This window comes from Pogonomyrmex barbatus, unplaced genomic scaffold (assembly GCF_055798465.1).
Source record: "Pogonomyrmex barbatus isolate J1 unplaced genomic scaffold, ASM5579846v1 scaffold2, whole genome shotgun sequence".
Taxonomy (NCBI): domain Eukaryota; kingdom Metazoa; phylum Arthropoda; class Insecta; order Hymenoptera; family Formicidae; genus Pogonomyrmex; species Pogonomyrmex barbatus.
In genome coordinates, this window is record NW_028297116.1 from 18885977 (window position 1) to 18905244 (window position 19268).

Here is a 19268-nt window from a genome sequence, read left to right on the forward strand (position 1 = left end):
CACTCTCAGTGATAACTTATAGTCTCTTTCTTTTCTCATCTTTTTTTCTCCTTTTCTTTTCGTTATTGATTGCTATAACTTTTTTTTTGTTAAAATAAGTATGAAACCATATTAAGATTGATATGTACTAATTTTTATTACGAATATATGATATGCAATTAGCAAATTTAATTCTTTAATGTTAATAAGGAAATCTCATCATAATCATAAATTTCAAATTGAATTGAATTTTTGATAGAAACAATAAAGCTTTATGATTTTCATCATTTTAATTAGTAAATGTTAACTTATCAATTTTAAATAATTATATTTTTATTGTATCTTTAAACAAAAATAAGAAAGAGAGAAAAAGAGAGTGTTTTGAATTCTGGTTATATTAAATAGTACAATTTATTTTGACAAAATCAAAAAGTCACTCTACAAAAACATTACAATTTAGCAACTCCGAGTAGATATAATCTCTTTTCTATAAAAGTATTAAAAGTTTGCGGAACGTAAGTAGTATATTCGCGTTCAGAACGGTAGGATCGACGTGGCTTTGCGTCTTCGTTATTTCAGCCTTCTTACCTTAAACGCCAAGCCGGAGAGCCGATCGATTATCGCTTAACCGAGTTAATTCGGGAACGTGTATCGTGCTTACGTTCAGAATACGGGTACACGGACGCGTACGCCAAGAGATCCGCCCTAAACTGGTCCGCCGCCGGCACGGAGGGGGTTTAAACGAGACGCCCGCCAGGACGATAAATCCACCTACGTGGAAAACAATGAATGGCTTCACGGAGTGTCGTGCGCTCTTAATAATTCGCTTACTCCAACGCGACGTCAGCGTACGGGACGCGGATGAACCGACACGAGAGATAAGGAAATAAGAAGAGGGAAGGAAGAACATGAGAGGAGGAAGCGGTGAAAGTGTCTGATAAGTTTCGCCTCGTGGAGGCGACGCGAAATAGATGCGTGGGGGAGGGGGGGGTATACGTCGAGGGTGACGAGGAAAGTCGAACCGAATATCTAGATTGGATCGAGGGGCCCGAGCTCTCGTAAATATGTCGTCAGACCGGTAAACAAGGGCACATGAAACTGCTACAAGCCGTACTTTCGCGCTCAGCGTGCACGTACTGTTTCCACGTACGTACATACACGTACATGGAAACAGAAATGGAGGCGATCGTGGCTGTAATCGTGATCGTGATTGTGGTTGTGATCATAGTTGTGATCGCGCACAAAATCGGGATTTAAGTCTAGAAAATTTATCGTTCCGCAAGGAGGCGGACGGAAGCGACGAAAGGGATGACATGGGGGTGCATGCGTTGGTGAAAGGAAGCATAAGTGAACATGGAGGGATAGAGAGGATCTCCGGGTAGAGGCGAGAAAGAGGAGAAATACAGAGGAAAACTCTGGACGATCCAAAGCAGTAGTCTCGAATGTCTCTTCAATTCCTGGCTGCGATTCAACCGGAATATGAGATCGGTTACCAATTTTGCGGTCTGCAATGCTCGTTTCTGAATGCGATCGCAACTGTAGATGCTTTCGAATCGAGTTAACAATCATTGAACGATTTCCGATACAAATACGCGTAACATGCATGATTAGAGACTATTCAATGCATCGATTCGACTCGAGTAGCTAAAAGCGTTTTACATAATGAATGGTTGAAAATGAAATAGCTAAATATAATAAATTAAAGTAAACCAATATAAAACAGTTAAAAAAAACTGTTAAACAATTTTATAAAGTATAAAACAGTTGTAAAAATAAAAATATTAAAAAATATTGATTTTTTGGGTTAAATTATTATATGCACAATAAAACAAGTAAAAGACATTATTCATATTGTTTCTCATATTCTTTGATTTGTGTAAAAAGATTTACAGCCAATTAATTGAAGAAATTAGACATTGATAAAGATATATTCATCAAAAGTGATAATGAATATTAATTGCCTGTTACATAAAAAATTCGAAAAACGCACACACACGCACACACACACACACACACACACACACACACACACACACACACATCATAGATACTATAACTTTACTATTAACTTTCAATATCAAACTAAAATAAAAACGGAAAGGGCAACGTCTCAACATTTTCAAAAGCGGATTGGTCCAGCGTTACTCAGCGCGGAAAGGGGCTTAGCAAATCGCGCGTACATACTGTGTCCAATATGGTGGCCGAGATCAAAGCGATATAAATCCTGAAACGCTTACAGTTATTGCAGATCCAACGTAATATCCACTCGAACACTGTCCAGGCGGTTTACGCGGTAATTCGCCGATGACAACGTTGCGATAAAATGAAATCGGTCCATGGCTTTTGTAACGGGTTTTAGGCGCGACGGTGTGGCGCGTTGCTCGATAGTCACGGTCGTTACCGCCCCGCTGCTCTACGTAAAGAAAATCGACTGAATGCCGCGGCAAGATAAAGTGAATACGGCATGATTTCCCTGACACAAAACCGCGAATATATTTACTGGATCTATCCCACTTTCAGCGCGGTATTCTCTGTGGAAATGTAACTCCGGTCCCCAAAATAAGCTGTGCTGACGTAACGCCTTGCTATATCACGCGTTCGAATCAAGTGTCGGCCTTTACGTAAAACGACGTATAGGACGTCACGCCTAATACGATATTCATGAAATCCTATGTGACCCTCAATGAGATGGCTCATGTTTTGAAATATGATCAAAAGCTATAAGCGTGTGCGAGAGGCTGGTTTACGAATCTCGTTTTCTTCCATCGCATATTTCTTTTCATTATTCTTTTTTCTATTTTGCGACTTACAAAGAATTTCAGATTTAGTTGGACATTACAACGCTGTAAATTACACTTTCACGACGAAATTATTGCCACGCTACAATAAAGGCGTGTCAATGCGTACTTACACCACTTAAAAACTTCTCATCTAGTATTCATGACCACTAACTTTTTACACCCCTATTTCAAAGAAATATGGGACGCTAACGATTGGAGGTTTTTTTTTTAATAAATAAAATGATCAATAAATAAATCTTGGCGTCTACGCATATCTGGCGTATTACAAGCTCATGAATTCATATACATCTCAATGCCTGCACTTTTCTTGTCTCAAGGAACGACAAAAATTCCAAGCCGGCAGCGTATTTTAAAAGATGAATCGACGGTATAAACGAAGGACTCGACAGAGGTGCGTATACATTACAACGTATGTTATCTCAGTTATTTCACAAGTGTCGTGACCGATCGATAAGTATCACGTTCCATTCAAAGAGTCTCTGTGACCATTCTTTCCTATCACACGCTCGCATGTGATACAGAAAAGTATAATGCGTCCATTTGTACAGATTTATCAATTAAATGTAAAAATTGTTGTTTGTCGTATTACAATAATATTCAATGCAAAAACAACGGATAAAAATGTTGAATAAACTCGTATGTAGGTGCAAAAGTAAAATTTCCCAAAATGTATCACGTGGAAAAAAGTCAACTGTTGTCCTTAATTAAAATCCGAGGAATTGTGATCCCGATTAAGTTGTGATAGCGTAATCCTGATTGTAAAATAAATTGCTTTGTACTCTCATAGTTGCAAATGAATCAGTCTCATTAGACACGTAGAACGAAAATATAATGGCTGTCATTTGCAGAATGCGCATTTATCCCTCGGTATGTGATCCAGGCATAGTTAACTGCTTCCAGAAGGGAAGCGATATTTATTATATTCCGTAAGCTACGAGAGTAAATTAAAGCTCATCAAGGGTCTGGCGACGGCAAAGACCGCGCAGCTCCCTTATTAGCCCATGCTTCAGCAATCATCTCGCGATAAATGAGAACGCTCCCAGAGATACGCTGAGATTATCGTACGATGGACCGTCGTCTCTCCTCGGTCAAAGAAACTTTAATCACTCGGCCGTAACGTGTCTGAAGAAACGTGTCAGCAGTTCGAGACGGAGGAGGCATGTTAACGATGCGCCCGAATGAACTTCTCCCTCGTCGTCGGCTACTTCAACAGCGTTCTTGCGATCCGACGACCGAATCCGCGAGACGTGAGGAAGCATGAGGGTAGCATTAATTTATGCATAGAGTGCAGATACTCGCGCGAGCGAGCACGTTCTTCGCGGTGGTACCTTAATGGAGCATCGGTTATCGGTGAAATTTCCAATAAGAGAGAGATTCGAGGCGCTCCTTCCATTCGCCTTCGAACCTCGTGGATTCCTAAGATGCTGAGCTCGACATGCGCGCGCGTCACGTACGTATCTTTCGGGGGACAGTTTCGGTGCTTACTTCGTTCTACCGTCGTGGGCAGCGCGGATAATGTAATGCGCCCATAAAAATGCAGAGTACCGCGCTACTTCGACTGCCGGAAGGCTGCGGTCGCACATGCCGGAACGAGCCCGCGCAGACGTAGAAACGCGAGCATTCCTTACGAGCAACCAAGGAGAATCTCGGTGCTGCGCATTTGGATTGAATCTTCGGGAGACGGTTCGCGAAAGTGGCTGGGAAATAAGCATCACAAGTGCCACAGCGGTCTGCCTCGCCGTCTCTCCCTGCATTCATAGAAGATCAATGGAAAAGACGGGTTCTTACATTGACGTATTGAAAACTTGAGATATCAAGATAATGTATCTGATAATGTATGTTCGACTAAAGGTAGATAGATATATAAAGGTATATAAAAAGAATATACATAAAATAGAAGAAATGATTAAAATATTATTTTTTTATGTATTTGCGTAATAAAATTTACTGTCAATATTTATATTATTAGAAACAATATTTGTACTTATGTACAAGTGTGTATTTTATATAAAAATAATTTCTGCAATTTCTAAATTTAAAATGAAACTAACTGTGCGATGTACAAGAACCTGATTGTTAAAAATTTGATATCAATATAAAAAAATAAATGTATATCCATAAAACCATAGAAGAAATAATATCTAACAATTTGTAAAAGTTAAATAAAATTTGTTTATCAGCAATAATTCGCTATACATACATAAATATAGAATCCCATCGTATACAATCATGCTTTTTTAACAAAAACCCAAACGGAAAAAGTTAAAAATTAAAATCATACAGCTGCATCGTCAAACTGATTGTGGTAGTCGAAATCGAAACAAGTACGAGATTAGTAACAGAATGTTAGCATCGGCTTTAAATTTGTAATGTGAAATTGCGTCAATTGAAAAAAATCATTATAACCACAAAAGAATGCGATTAATATTGCCTGTACAGATGCGCCCATTCGCGTGGCAGTCGCTACAGTCAGCTGACAACGACGATCGTGCACGGTTCGCATATTTGCGTGAATCAAAGTAATTATCGGTCTCGGCGTTTCCCCCTGGGGCTGCTATGTGAGACTTCGTCGCTCGGAAATCCGCATTTCGTTCTTTACGTTATTATTCCGCTATCATTCTACGTCGATATAACGAAGCGCGCGCAGTCGCTTCGCAAAAGCACCGCCGCGATAAAGAGAACGGCACCGATGAGCGAGACGCTCGAAAAGTGGAGGAACGTGTTACCTAACTTGGAACGTGTTACTTGCTCACGGTTGCCGGAGATGAATGCAAAGCAAAGAGGCTCCTCGTATTAACCGCGTTACACTCGTCTTACTCTTTCCTTAATTAACTTAATTCGATTGAACGAGAAGACCTCGATGTTCCTTTGAGGACTCTGCGGAAATATCGTCGTGCTCGAAAGATATTCCCTCGAAATACTCGTTTTTACTTTTAACTCTTTAACATATTACTAATTTTATTTCATATAATAAAGTAATAACACATTTTGATGAAAAATAATTACTTCAAAACTTATATTTCCAGTTTGTTTATTGATAAAATGAAATAAAGTCAGGAATAAATTATAAATAAAGTAATAACAAGATTAAATGTTTTTTTTCTAGGTAGAGATTAAACATTTAAGAGATTAAACATTTTACTTTAAACGTATTATGATGAAATATGTTTTACTTTGTTCTAAAAATATCAAATAAATCAAGAAAGTTTTACATAGAACGTGCAAGCTATTCGTAAGATTTATATTATATTATTTCTTGAGCTTCATCGGTGACTGTTGTTAGTAGCCTGCTTAGAAACACTCTTAAGTTCATTCGCATCGCCTGATTACGGGATTATCTCGCCAGGATCGCCCTGTCGTCTGCACGGGACATCGGATTTATAACTTTAATGCTGGCAATAGAGTAGCATTACTTCTCTCCTTTCCTCCGCGCCAGCAAGGTTGAACCGCGTTTCTATCCGTGAAAATAATCGAGATTTATAAACTTTCGAGCTCGCGATCATGGCGAGTGTTCCGACGAATGATCGAAACTCGGTCGTATCCAGAAACCACGGCAGTTTTCTTCGTACCGTCGTAGAAGGCAACGACATCATCTTTTATTTTTGCTCGATGTGACTGTCAATCTGAGATCACAGAGGGAAATGTAATTGACTATTTGTACTGACGAAATGCGCAGGAATCAAGCATGACTACTATGCAAATGATAGGTTGCGATAGACGGTGCGATTACATGATTAGAATGCGATTCTATAGTTATGCACAATCGATCACGTAGGAATGCTGTCTATTTGCGAAGCAAAATAAAGTGCTGCTTATAAGTAAAGAGGATCTTTATCTTTGTCTTGAGTCATTTAATATCGCTATGTACATAACCCAAAACAGATCAAAAGAAGATAAATCTTGATTTTGACAAATGCAATAATCAACGATTGCAGTACGATTAATTAGCAATTAATCAAAAGGATATAATAAAATATCAATCAATATCAACTTTTACTTTGTATCATTTCACGTCATTTGACAAATGCGCGTTGACGTACCGTCATGTCGTGTAATTAAAGGCTGTAGACTCGGAGTACCATGTTCTTCGCGTCGTCGTAGCACGATACCAATCTTCACGTATCGTGAAATAGCTAAAGCGCGGCTGCTTGCCTTGAGCGATTCGGATTACGTTAATTAACGAGACGAAGTTACAGAGCGAAAGGAGAGTTTCCGCGTCGAATCGTTCCGTGGAAACAATTCGCACCGCACCAGAAGCTGCCGCCGCCGCCAACTCGCGCGATTCTGTCCAGTTTCGGGTATTACGAAGTTACGTACGTACATTTCCTACGTACCTACGTGTAGTACCTACGTAGAAATACGCATGCGAGAGTACGCGTAGTTCCCATGATTCATCTCATTACGGGGAAACCAGATCCACTGGCACAATGTGCCGCCGCTGCACGCGACAACTTGGCGAACGCGCGTCCTCGTCCTCGCGCGTGCACTCGTTCGCAATTAATTAACACGCGCGTGCACTGTCTCCGCAACAAAGTGCAGGATACGTATATATCTACCTATATCCAACTATATCCGTAGGTAGGTGCGTGCAAATCGGCGGGAAATAATCAAGGCGCGCTTCGTGACGACGCATACTTATGCGCGCTGATTGAGTGTCATTAGTGAACGTCGATGAGTACGAGTTACTTCGGTGGCCGTCGTTCATCGGGCCGACTCGATTACCCGCATTACGCAGTTTCCGCCGCTTTCCGCACGACGCGATCCTTAACGAATGGTATTAATCGAGTTATGAAACCCGCGTATCCGTAATTATAAAAAAATGTCGGAATGCAGGGTATGCAGGCTTTCGAAACGCGAATCAGACGAATGAGAGAGAATGCGAGCGATTACTAACGAACTTGGCAAAAATAACGAGCAGGTAGAAATATAGCATCCTTTTTATATCAATTTATATAACACTAATTTTCAAAAATAATTATGTCCATTAATTGTCGAGGTAAACTATGATGAGAATAGTTCAAACCTTATTTCTCTGCAATTCGCATGATTTTACTGCCGAATTCATAACACGTTCTGATTACTTTTTATTAGTTAGCACTGCAACAAATTCTGTGATTAAATCTAATATACATATTAGAAATATAATATAAACTCATACTGATAAATAAAATGATATTTTGTAAGAAATTTAATAATAGATTATAAAATAAAAATTTAACATGCAGATTTTGAATATAACAGTGATGTTTATGATATATTTCCAAGTTCTTTTCTTTTCATTCTTTCATGTAATTTCAAATATTTTTAATTCCTATATATAGCAGTGAATCTGAAATGTGTATATTTCATATTATGTACGCAATATAATATTATGAAATATTAATATGAAATATTAATATCTTGAAAATTTTTTCGAGTTTACATACTACTTGTGTATAAAATTTACCTTTATTATATTGTCACAAGTATTTAATCCTCCAAATTAAATAGCGAGGACAGATTACGTTGAGAGAAGAAGCCGTGTGTATGCCGCGTTTGCAGCAATTATATTAAAGCTTAATATTTTCATATACCGGACGAGTCAACAGCGCAAATGTTCTGCAAAGAAAGTGACCACCGGCGAGTGTTTGTCACGCAATTAAATATGCTCGGGGGAGACAGAACATATTTTTGTCAATATTTATGCCGCGCCACGCGCGCTACGAAAAATGAAAGCTCGCTCCTGGGGAATACGAAAAGAGCGGGGCGGAATGAAAATGGTAAAAAGACGGATAAAGTTACTGTACAGCCACTGAAATAAATGTCACGAGTTAGTTACTGCCCCGTGAAGTGTACCACATACATTTGTACATATACACACTCACGTACTCGTTGTTCGGCACGGCGCAAACTTAACATACCGCATTAATTCATCTTTTTCTTTACTTTTGCGCCTCCACCGCGTAATTTATGCCGACGCTTTATGTCGACCTTTATACCCCGTGATTGCGACATTTGTTTAATTACATTTACATAAATTTGCAATCAGCCGCATATATCAAGCATGCTTTCCTAACAGCACACTCGCACTAACGCAATTACTCATTAATAAATTATCATCGGCCGACCACAACAAAAGACTCTAAAAAGTATTGTCCAAACAAAATGATAAGGTCCAGAAAAATTCTTTCAACTCAAAAAGAGATTTCCGAATTCACGTGATTAATTATAATCACGACCAGTTCGTTTTAAATTAGAACAAATATTTACGTACCGCTAATAAAAAAAATTAAAAAAAATTGTTACGTTGTTCAAAATTGTTTGCGTCGATGTCTTTCACATTGTTTTTACGGCTTATTTTCATATTTCCGTATGCATATTTCCGTCTGAACTTTCGAATGCATGTAATAATAAATGTTGGTTTAACGGTGATAAAGCAACGTCAAGCTCGGGTTCGTTTTCCTGCGTCAGCCACGCAGAGTTTCTCGTTTCCTCTTCTTGTTCCATCCCTTTTCCTACCCTGCACGTCCCGCTCTTTCTCATTTTCGCGTCGGTTACAAGACTGTAGCGGGATCGATACGAGCGCGTAGTAGCACGTTAACCGTCTGCATGGTCCCGTTAATGTTCTCCGGACAATTAGCATAGTGCTCCTAATTAAAAACACTCCGCGGCTTAACTGGATGGTCGGACCCGTGCATGTGCATCCGTAGCTCGACGAGAATAGCTCTTTGCAGGTGCAAACACGGATTCCTAACTTTTTCATTCTTGTGCAGAAATTGCATTTAAATGCTCTAACGCTGGTGTATTTATATTTTCTGATACGCTAAATTACGAATAGCGAACCTCGAAGCAGCAAACGTAAAGGGGAGGAAATGAACTTTCATTACGGTATCATTCTGAATAGCAGCGGCGAAAAGAAGACTTGAAACAAAGGATTCGCGCAACGAAACGAATTTACTCAGATGGAGCTAAAAATGAGTACATGGGAGCCGGGAATGTGACAGAGGAAAAAAAAAATCTCTTCGTAATTGCTAATCGTGACGTTTCAATGCCGCGCGTGCGCGATTAAAGAACTTTCCGAGGGAACGTTATTAAATTCTGAGAGGACCGACGTCGGGGAGATATTCTCAAGATGAATCCCGACGAGCGACTTGGCAGTGACAGAAAGTTTCGCGCTCTCCTACCCCTTAAGAGGAACGGATTATTATATCGTAGATTACTCCCGTTTAATGAAGCAATTTCAACGTATTTAATTAACTCCACTTAAATATTCAGACGGGATCTGCAATCCCGTCTAAAAATGCGTTTCTCGCGCTCTCGATCGTTATCGCGCGCTGAACTTCTACCGTTCTACTACATACACGTGCCTCTCCTCTCTAAATATTTACTATCTTCAATATTAGATCTATGTTATTATAGATCTAATTACGTCGCGTCATTACCACGTCGGCAATTAAGGAAATGTTGTCGATTGTAAATTACACATTCATAGATAATGTGCGAAAATGTAAAACGTATTATTGCGGTAAACATTTGCGCATCTAAATCATACATTCCACTGGTAGGTCTCGTGCGATCTAATGTAATATTTGATTCGGTCAATCATTTTATTCCTTTTCAATCCAATTTCAGAGATAAAGTCGGCTCGTTCTGACTGCCGATAATCCCATCGAGTAATATGGCCTTTAGGTTACATAATTCGCGCGAGATCGATACGGAAGGGCATGCAAGAGCCAATATTAACGATCTCCGAAAATATGCTGGTAAATATTTGCTCGACTATGCTCGAGCCCGCTTAGCTCAAGGATATCACGCGGGTGCATAGTGCGTATATGCGCAATGTGCCTGTGTGCGTTGGATCGTTTCGCTTGTATACGCATTATGCGATCGGCTTTTGGCGCCTTCATGTCAGAACAGCGAATGTCCACAGTCGATTTGAACCGTATTACGCCAGGAGCGATTTCACCGAGCTCCTACCGTAATTGATTCGCAACGGTTATGTCATTCTGGAAACCGGAGCAAACCGAGTTGAACGTATGAACGTCGCTGCATGAATCGATCAATCCGCTATCTTTTTCTTTTGTGCATAAGATTATACGTGCACAAGAAATGTATGTATAAAAACATTGATCCATTTGTTGTTTGCAACTCGATATATTCGCGATGTTTCAGTGCATTATTGAGAAGATAGTATAGAACAGAAGAGATTATTTTTCATATGAAATATTTAAGTCCAAAAGTACAAAAATTTAAACAACAAGAAAAGCGGAAAAGAAAGGTAAGAGTAATAAATGTTAGAATTAATATTGTTTAAATATACAAAAGTGCAAAGGTGTAAACAATAGTATAAAAGTGAAATTGAATGAAATATTAATGTGATCTAAAATTAAATAAATGTTGATAAAAGTTACAAATATAGATATCTGTATAGTATATTGTAAAATGTAGTCACTAAAGACACATTAATCACAATAGATTTATATTATATTTATAATATTTAAATAATTTTTTAATCTAGCATATAATGTTGAAAGATATCAGATACAAAAAGAGAGAAAGGCTATCCGATTCATATTTAGTTCTGATGGATGTTTACGTCATACTATATATGTAAACGCGGAATGTAAGGACGGATGCAGATGTCAACACGCATCGCGATATCATTTTGACCAGAGGAGGAAACCGCGCTTCCGCATTTGTGTGGAAATATGATTCGAGTGATTTTGTTCGTGCGGATAAGGGAACCGAAAACGAAAAGCGATATCGCTCGAAAGTAATAAAAACCATCCAAACGATCGAAACGCGAAGGCAGATCCCCATACTATTCGGACGAACAAACGGCCGAACGAAGGAAATTCGGCTAATGTGTGCACCAAATTGAATCCATTTGCTCATTCACTCTTCGGTACATACTAACCGAATTCTCTTCGTTCGTTCATTCATTCCTTCGTTCGTTCGTTCGTTCGTTCGTTCGTTCGTTCATTCGTTCGTTCATCCGTTCGTCTATATCTACGGAAGTGTGATTCCATCTTAAGAGAATTCTTCACATAGCACATAGCTGCCGCGGTTATGTCGATTTACGAATTTCTTTCTATATTCATACCCGGGTCAAAAGGCATGAATAAAATTACAGTTACGTAAATGCAAGTTGCGCCTGTGGCATCGTGCGTGTTGCGTAATTCGTAAAAAAGTATGTCGAGTCGTGCAATTAAGAGGTGTCGGTTAACGACAGGGAGAGACGAAAAGCAGAAGATGGTGAGAGAAACCATCGGTATCTACGAATAAAACCGTACCGATGGAAAAAAACGTATTGATTTCTTTCTGACAGATATATGTCTTTTGCAAACTCATTAATATTCTGACACATCTTTTTTGCACGCGCATTGCAAATACTTCTTCAAGGTTTTATCGTTTTCGGCTTTAATGCTTATCGACAACGATATGGTTAAAAGAGTTTGCTATCGGCATTTAAATTGTGTAAAAAATATGTATGTAAAAATATATATAGAATATGTGATATTATTGAGATGTTGAGTCAACTAAATAAATTTTGCGTACCAAAAATGGCTCTTAAAAAATTATAAGAGCCACTATTTTCTATTGCATTATTAACGATCACGTAAATGAAGGTATATTTGCTTATCTAATGTTACAATTGTGTATTCGCGCAATTAGCAATTACAAATAATTTTCAAAACAATCATTTAATGGATCAAAATGTTATTGTTGGTAAATCATTGAAGGATGTGGCGTCGTTGTTATCTAATCTTCCCACAATGTTATCATGAATGATAATAACACACTTATTTGTACGTTTCTAGTGGTAATGTAATTCCATTTGATTCATCTCTTTGCATTAAAAAAATTATAATGTTTCTTCTTCGAAATATTTTATAAATATAAAAAAATTTAATGCGCACTTAATATTTAATTTTTTAAAAATATCCTTTTAGACAAAAATTGTTGAAATTCATTAAAACAAATATGTAATATATCAGATATATATTCTTTTCATATAATAACAAATAGTTTTATATATGTAATTATGTGTCATATAAGTGTTATGTGAAGAAAATTAAAACTAACTTGAAATTATACTGATTCTTAAAGGTTATTGATATTGTTTTTTAATCCTTCAACATTTCGGTGAAGAATCGCAACTCGCAGATCGATAACTCATGCGTCATCGCAATAGCGGGCCCGAAAAGGATGCGACGTACGGACGGCTAATTAGGACTTCGACGTAAACGACGGGTGGATTCTCATCCAGATCCGTTATATTGCGCGATAGGATTCCACGTGTCACGATGGACGCGAATTCGATCCGACGCCAGTTAACCCTACGCACATCCTAACGGACCTATTTGCAAATTGGTTTTCCCTCGATGTGGCCGAGTTGCCCCGGCGATAAACGCGGATGCGCGCGACGGATGAACGACATGCGTTTGCCTGATTGGAAACTGCGAGCGTCGGACGCGCTCACGGAATGGAATTGATGATGGAGGAAGACGACGATGTCCGTCCCGCGAATTTATTTCCCCACGATGATGGCGACGACGGCGGCGACGACGGTCGCGGCGGCGTCGGCATCACTATCATTCGACACGTAGCCGATGAGCGTTCGACGCTGTCGAAACGCGCCGAAGTCACGTTTCCGAGTCGTTGCTTCATCTTAATTTTGTTCCGCCGGCCGATTATCGATACCTTTCTGAAGACCATAAAAGAGACTCCACCTGAGAAGAACGGTATAATAAGCGGAGCGCAGCAAGGGACGCATCGACGCGCGACAAATCCAATGAGAGATCAGATGGAAACGTATTTGATGCCGAGTGTACGAACGTTTATGTATGTCAGGCACGACACGAGACAATTTGCAAAATTGACATTTTCAATGCGGATATTGCTGTTGAGGATGACGAAGAGAACTCTTACGTATATGAAAGTTACCCACTGGCAAAGCTGTTCTCGGTCTTGTTCTATCTATACAAACTTTTCTTATTCATTCGAATATGTTCCGGTTTAAATAGTTGCAATCGTGCAGATCGTTATATAACTTATAAACTAGTTTTACGTATCTTTACGGTCTATCGCGTAAGAATGCTCGATGTCCATCGCACGCTTGTTTCCGCTAAGTAGATCTATCCTTGATCAAAACGAGAACGTGAGAAAAGGCGATTAAGTTTTTTTTTATGTAGTCACCGGACATGTTTTGTTTAAAAATCATAGCTAGCCTGTCATGAAATAATTTAATTCGCTTCACGTGATTGCGTGATTATAAAACCTTTATATTCTGCATGACAGTATTAAAATATATAAAATAAATCTTTACTTTTTTCAACATAGCGCAATGTAATGCGATGCAAATATACTTTATATAAATTCACAAAAATTCACAAGAATAATAAAAAAAATAATAATTTACCGAACAGTTCATTCTTATGCGATGTTAAATCATTATGATGATGAATATGTAATTTTAGCAATTACGCCTCAGAATGATGATTTCAAAGCTTTGTTGATTACATAGCTAGTAGTTAATATGCATCTGTGTAAACAATTAAATGCTATTCATTTACCATGCTAATTCCAATTATAACATTTATAACTCCAAAATGGGAATCATTTTGGAATATGCAATTATGTGCATAGAATCATACTGTACGCAATAGAATTGTTGAATCATGCAGCAATCACGTATCATAAACGTGACATTTAATTGTTGATAAAAATGTCAACATTTCACTAATCTCCTTTGAAATGATGAACAGATTGAGTTGCGACTCATCTTACTCATACAGGAAATATCAATGTCGATCATACGATATTGTACAAGATATGAATCATCGCAGTAATGGCCATTGCGAGAGTATTTTTATGAACAGAATTACTCGGGGCATTACATAAAGACACTCATTTCATCGGAACTAATATCCATTCATCCGTATTATTTCTGAGAATATGAGAACGTGTGAGGTATCATCAAGAAAAATTATATAAAACACCGCCAATAAAACGAGATTACCGAAAATTATATATCCTGTATCACGCTACATAATTGAAATCTTTCGAAAACTTCTAGTAACATTTGATTATACTATCAGTGTTTACATTGAGCATATATCGTGTCAAAGATTCACGCAATTATATGGATTGCTGAAATTGCGCAACTTAGAAGAGGTGTCTTTTAGAAGACTATTTAAAATTATGATAAAACGACAAGTAAAACGCACAATCGGTGACATCACTGTATAATCCGAAAAAGAAAAAAGCTAGTAAAATTCGTCATCACTCGCCTCTACGTCGCACGATACAAGATACACGCCAGGTTATTTTTAACGCACACTACCAGTAGGTCATTCAGAAAATGCGTACCAATGAAGTATGAATCAGCTTTACTACGGCATATACAGCACGTGTTTGTTACATAACGAATATCTCACAGCTCAAAATAACATTATTATATTTAAAATAAAGCATGGGTAACCACGTGTGTCGATTTTTCAACACAATTACGAAATTATCATCTCGTGCACGTGCGCACGCGCGAAAGTAAGATCTGAGTAGTTTTCGAAGATCATTACTTTTATATTCACACGTTTTCGTATAAAAAAATCCCCAATTTCTCAATAACTCGCAAATAAATATGTTAGCAATTAAAGCGATAATTTCCATTTGGGTAATTGACCCATATAATCTTTCGACCGTTCAAAATCTTATCGTAGGCTGCGCGTATATCCCACGATTCTGCATTCCTCAATAACAGTATAATCAATGTCTGTCCCTGGATCGCACACGCGATAATTCGCGCGAAGCACGACCCCGACATTTTTTCATCGGCGATTACATAAGCGAGAATCGTTTTCGACCCAACGAAAAAACGCACGATCGTAATTGCACACACAACATCACTCGCACAGTAAGAAAACATTTTCTGTTCTTTACACCGGTGGTCTTGATGATAACCGCCTGCATATCGCCATGAGAGCGTCGTTATCGTTACGGCGATTGTGTGCATATACACAATCGCTTCGTAACAGCTTCAATCTCTTTTTCCATTTTTACCTTTTGCATATCGCTCCTTCTAAGATGCGTGTTGCGTCGCAATTGCACAAGGAAGTTATTAAATAAAGAGATCCTTTTGCTGATGCATTAAAATTGCATTTACTTTTCCCTCGAACAAAAATTAAAACTAAGCATAATACAACTATAAAAAAAATCTTTCAATATAAATATAATTCAATATAAATAGAAGTATGTAAATATAAATGTGTAAATATCTTAAAATTATGATAAATAAATACCTATGAACATGAATCAACGGATAGGTTTAGATAAAAATGAGCGCATTGAACATATCTCCTCGACGCATTTAACCCATTAAACGCATAAGTTTCTTTCGACAAACACGCGAGGAATATCTGTAATCTTTACTTCGGCAAGGTTCGTAAACACGGTAGTGCCGACTGTTGGTTGAGAAAAAAAGTGTGTCAGTTTGCATATAACTCGTGACATGTGTAGTCTCGCGTGCATGCTGCATGCAGCTGCATCTCGTGCGCACGTACCAATCTCTAAACAATTGTATGGCCGCCTATCATAAGCTTTCGTGTCTTATCGTGCAACGGTTGACACGTACAAACTGAGATTAAGCTCGCACCACTAAAAGTTTCTTCCACGCAGAAATACCCATACTCGTGTTGTTATCTCTCCACGCGATTCTCCCGAGTGGCCATTACGTGTGCGCCAATGAATGATGTTCCGCGAGTAGAGATTTGCGCGGAAGGCATTAACAATATTCACGCGCGCTTGATAATATTACGATAATCTTATTCTATAATTTGTCGAATTAATAGATAGACTATGTGCATGCGATATACACATGCATAATCGATAGGAAAGTGTTTAAAAAATGTGCCTAAACATTTACAGATTTACATTCTCGATTCGGATATATCGGCATGCCGTGTCACGAACGCTTAAAATATTCGCGTCAGTATGCCCGCGTGCAATCTCGTTTTATTCAATACTTTTGTTGCTATTTGCCGACGCTAGGCATGCCGTGTACGCGAGTCAGCTATGCGTATTAGGAATTTCAATGTTACGTCGCTGCAATTGTCTTTCAGTTCAAACACCGTGAGCAACACACCTATACGTATGTATTATATACATATTTCACCTGCGCTGTTATAATGTGACTCATTTAAGAGTATGCAATCAGCGTTGCTGATTGTGATAGCCGGCTAAGAAGATTTAAATTTTAATAACCGGTGTACAGGGGAACAGGTTTGTCACGGAGAAAATATTCCGTAGAAAACATCGAGGAACGTATCTTCGGGAAAGGAATTTTCTTTATCAAGGATTTCATTCGCCTGTAACACTTGCAATTATAAGCTATCCTACCGCAGGTGTGCGCGTGTATATATCTATGCGGCAATTACGAGTTGTAATTCATCTCGATGTAATGCACGTGCAGCCTACGGCGAGATATTAACACGCAAGTAAGTAATGCGCTTGAAATACATTAAATCGCGCTCATAACGGGATGATATCGTTTCTCGCTGTAAAAATACGAAGCGGTTAACTCACGTTCATAAACGTAACCGTAGTCCAGGTGAATATTATACCCGTCGTGATTTCCTATAATCGAAGTACGTGACCACCAGCGTAACCGGTCACTCGGAACTATTGCATACGTATTCGCGCGATGCATAAAGCAGTTTCTTTTCACGTCCGTCGTTGCGCTGAACCAGCACGAGGAAACTCGAGAAGAGCGAAGTTCCCCCCTCCCCCCCCCCTTTAAAAATGTCTTTAAATTAAATCCAAACATGTGGGAATTCTCGTTTCACTGTTCATCGCGCAGTGAAAATATCAATGCTATGCTCGTTCGTGGGATTGCTTTACGATGGCGTTCTCTTGTTCTCTTTAACAGCGCACTTTTTTCCGTTACCAAACCAACGAACGAGGGCAAGTAATGAGCTGCGCGAGAAACGCGTTAGTACACGCGGTATCGTCTTCGAAAGAACCCAAGAGAGGCCATAGTAAGACTGCCGCTGCGTTCCTGCAGGCGAACCACAAATTATCAGCGGCTACACGTGCGTGCGTCGCGACCTCGCGCTGCACAAATTTTTGCGCTCTACAAGAATCTCACGCGATACAACGTGATGCCTCCCTCCATCAATACGGCATTAGCATTCACGCCGAAATAATAATTTACCCAGCAAATTGCCGGTATATAGATGCTGATAATGATGATGTATTCCATTCCCAATGTCGTCCCTGGTGCACCGAACCTACCGCTTGGGAACGCGTCACACGGACACCGTCCGACGGTCCAGCAAGACGCAAAGGGTCAAAGGACTCTGGAACAAAGAATTGAGAAATGGTGCGAGACGTGGAAAATCGCGCGTCATTCTTTTGTGCGTTCAAAGAGACAAATTCGATATACAACGAAGAAATGCGAATCGGATTACATGAACCGGGCGGCCGGCTTGTTGCGAGAGGAAAATATTGTAATCCTTTTCTCTGTATTCCCGTTCCCCCATCAAGAGCCCATTGCGGTTGCGCCGCGTGACTGTGCGTACTGTCTAAGATTACTCACCGGATGCTACGTGCGCCGCTCGACACCGCCGATTGCGCAATTGCATCGTTCAGCACATAGAACGCATACGTTATGTATGCGGCGAAGTACTACGCTCTCTCGACGAGTAGTCATCGTCGTCGTCGTCGTCGTCGTCGTTGTCATCGTCGTCGCTGTATCTTCGTTGTCGTCTTCGTCGCTGTCGTCGCCATCGCCACGAGTCCTGGCGAGCAATCGTGACTCAATCGCGAAGGCACGTACAGCTAATTGGTCGTTTGCATGAGAAAAAGAAGTTTCCGGTGGTGCCACACAGCCGTGCGAATCGAATCCAGTACTCGGTGAATGGAGACCGACAAGGTCTCCTTCAAGAGTATTAATATACAATCGTTTGTCAGACATCTTGAGAAATTAAGAGAGATAACGTATAACAACATGGGTGCTGGCCGCAAAAGGTGCACGCGTAATTGCAGCACTTTTCATACGTAATTTATGAACGCTCTGGTGATATTTTGCGAGTCGAAACGATACTACGTAGAAATTTTTTATCATACGCAACTTTAAAGATGTCTTTAACCTTCTGTAATATCTATAGCATTTTAATTATATGCAATATACGAAAATTAAATAAGGTTTAAGATTTAATTATTTAATTTATATCAGATTATAAAAGTAATATTTCAAATTAATATTGATATATTACTGCGACTTTAAAGTAAAAAAAGAAATGTTTGTCCAAATATTAGACATTTGCTCTTCTATCTACGACACAGGAACGAATATTAGCTGTTTATTTGAAAACTAATGTTGACGTTTCCAAACTATTAATTTGATTTGATTAAAATGAAAAATATTTGTATCTCAATTTAAAGACATATAAAAATTAATATAGTAAAGCAAAAACACAATTATGCAGAAGGTTAAAATAATTACAGTAC

The 19268-nt window shown here is 39.0% G+C and overlaps 1 long non-coding RNA gene across 1 annotated transcript in view; it reads right to left on the reverse strand.

The window, feature by feature from the left end:
* Positions 1-5605: 5605 nt before the first annotated feature.
* The window catches only part of LOC148936739 (uncharacterized), a 49298-nt gene continuing 35635 nt past the window's right edge, over positions 5606-19268 (reverse strand). Inside the window, exon 3 of the long non-coding RNA XR_016139219.1 lies at positions 5606-6403. This is a non-coding gene — a long non-coding RNA (uncharacterized LOC148936739). The remainder of the gene's footprint in view (positions 6404-19268) is intronic.